The sequence below is a fragment of the Chrysochloris asiatica genome, unplaced genomic scaffold (genome assembly GCF_000296735.1).
Source record: "Chrysochloris asiatica unplaced genomic scaffold, ChrAsi1.0 scaffold00082, whole genome shotgun sequence".
In the NCBI taxonomy this organism is placed as follows: Eukaryota; Metazoa; Chordata; class Mammalia; order Afrosoricida; family Chrysochloridae; genus Chrysochloris; species Chrysochloris asiatica.
The window spans coordinates 5,340,181-5,342,850 of record NW_006408600.1 but is presented as its reverse complement, the minus strand read 5'-3'; the positions used below and the strand labels follow the sequence as shown (position 1 = coordinate 5,342,850).

The 2,670-nt window shown below is 48.4% G+C and overlaps 1 pseudogene; it reads right to left on the bottom strand.

The window, feature by feature from the left end:
* Positions 1-341: 341 nt before the first annotated feature.
* On the bottom strand, positions 342-2,391 carry LOC102822970 (annotated as a pseudogene).
* Between the last annotated feature and the right edge of the window lie 279 nt (positions 2,392-2,670).

Below are 2,670 nucleotides of genomic sequence, written 5' to 3'. Positions count from 1 at the left end.
GTAGTTTTTACACAGTCTCACCCAATATTTTAAAGTGTAGTTAACATGTTGTTCAGACTTTTCATATTGTTACATATCCTTTTTAATTTTTTTTGGTAGAACATAGTCATATTCAGTTATCTTTTGTATATTTATGATGACCTGGCCTACTCTCTCTCTCAGCTACCCACAAGAACAACAAAAAAGAAAATTAGAAAGACAAGAAATAATCAGGTTAATTCCTAAGAGGGAAATCTTTATCATTTTAAAGGATGGAGATGCAGAAGTCAGTTTTTTACACCTATTTTCCATGCTACAAAATTAACTTTCTGAGACAAATGCTAAATATTTTCTAAAACCTTTCAAGAAGCTCCAGTGGATTTCTGGATTTGTTCCTTTAAAATCAGAATACTCTGCCTTTGCTCAGGAGGTAACATAGCAATCTGATCAAGAACCTGCATGATCAAAGCTGCTTTTTCTTGATTCTGTGGAGTTACTTGGCTCTGCCCAGGACTGAAACTGCTAGGTTGGCCTCCACCTTGCTTGCCAGCTCCTGACATCCCTCCTCCTTGCATGCCTCCACCTTGTATTCCAGCACCCTGCATGCCTCCTCCTTGCATTCCAGCCCCCTGCATGCCTCCATCTTGTATTCCAGCTCCCTGCATGCCTCCTCCTTGCATTCCAGCCCCTTGCATGCCTCCTCCTTATATTCCTGCCCCCTGCATTCCTCCTCCTTGCATTCCAGTACCATGCATGCCTCTCCTCCTTGTACTTCAGCTCCCTGCATGCCTCCTCCTTGTATTCCTGCCCTCTGCATGCCTCCTTGCATTCCAGCCCCCTGCATGCCTCCACCATGTATTCCTGCTCCCTGCATGCCAGCTCCAGGATTCCCTACCCCTGGAATGCTTGGAACTGGTCTGGGTCCCTGAGGTCCAGCTGCCCCCATATTAATTGAACCAGGGCCCTGTAGTCCACTGGGGCCTAGAACTGGGGCCAGGGCCCCTTATCTCCACTCCTCTTGCATCCATGCCTCTAGGCGCCATCCTTCAGGTTTCCATTGCACAGGTCACCATTCCTCTTCTTTCCATTCCTCTTGCTTCTAAGCCCTCAGTTTCCATGCCTAGAGTCTCCATCCTAGAGAATCTCTACTACTTCTGACATCCATGGGTAGATCCGTTTGGTCCATCATGGGTCATCTGGGCTCTCCAATTAGCATTCTGGGGTCTGCTATTGGGCCAGACCTCATCGCATGTGAAGAGGGCTCACGGCTGTCATGACCAGAGGAAGCATGGTACATGGGAGGACCCTGATGTGGTGGGCCGAGATAACCTCTGAGCTCTACTTCTCCAGTGACTGAAAGCAAAGTCCCTCCATGTAGGTCATTTGGAGCATCTCCTAATAGTCCTCGAGGAGGTAAGCCAGCAGCAGTCATGAGTCCACGAGATATAGGAGCTCTGCGATCTGCCATTTTCACTTGTCCCCGCTCTAAAGGCATTGGGCCAACTCCTGGCATTCCAACTTGAGGCTGCATTCCTCCTCCAGGAGTTAAGGAACCAGGACCAGGTCCAGCAATAGGAGCTGGGATTGGCCCTGGAGCTGGAATTCCATCCTGGATAGGAGTCTGCATTAGAGGAGGGATGTCTTTCACAGATCTTCTAGCCAAATGCTGTGGCTGAGGGGCCCAGAGGATTCTGCTGATTCAGCAGGACATTAGGTCCAGGACAGAGCCCAGGGCCAGGTCCAGTGCCAGAGACAGGGCCAGACACGGGACCGCAGACGGGGCCAGAGATTGGGCCAGAGACAGCCTGAGATTTGCCAGGGATACGCGGCGTGACGTGTATCTTGCGTTGTAGAATTTTCAGGGCAATCTCTGGATTCATGATTCTCATCACTACTTGTGCTTGTAACAGCGCATACGCCAACTGTGGATTTTGCAGTAACATATTTCGAGCTTCCTGGTAACCTTTTTCGACACAGAGCTTCATTTGCTTCATCAACTCAAACATCTGCTCTGGAGGGAGGCTCTGGTTATTGATTCAGGGGCATCTTCCGGATCAATGGGGTCCCCATAGGGTGAGTCAATGAAGGGCGCTGCAGGCCCCAGGCTCTTGAGATCCTCCTTATTGTTTTCCCTGGCATCATGGTCCACCCGAAGCTCACTCCCACTGAACTCCCGCCCATTCAGGTTCCGCATGGCACCTAGCGCTGTTTCCTTGTCTTAATACTCACAGAAGCCATAACCTTTGGGTTTCCCATCTCTCTATCGTATACCAGCCGGGAGCTGACAACAGACCCAACCTCAGAGAAAATGTCCTTTAACTGATCCTCAGTTGCCTCATACAGAATGTTCCCCAGGAACACGGAACGCAGTGATGGATTCATTGCCGGGTCTCTCACCGCTAAGCTCCACATGATTCAGGTTGCGCACACAGGATAGCGGCTTCTTCTACGAGTCGTCTCCTTTCATCTTCTCTCGGTGCTTTCTGCATCATTCAATAATTTGTCCAAAGAATCTTTCAATAACGAAAGTCGAGGCTTGAGTTTTTTATTTAGTTCCCCTAGCTTGAGAAATGCTGACCGTGTTCTTCCTTTTTGGTTTTCTGATTCCAAATCTTTGCATATTTTGTTGTAATATTTGGCTTTATCTTCTTGAGCTGATCTTTGAAATTTTCTGTTCAGCTCTTGTACCTC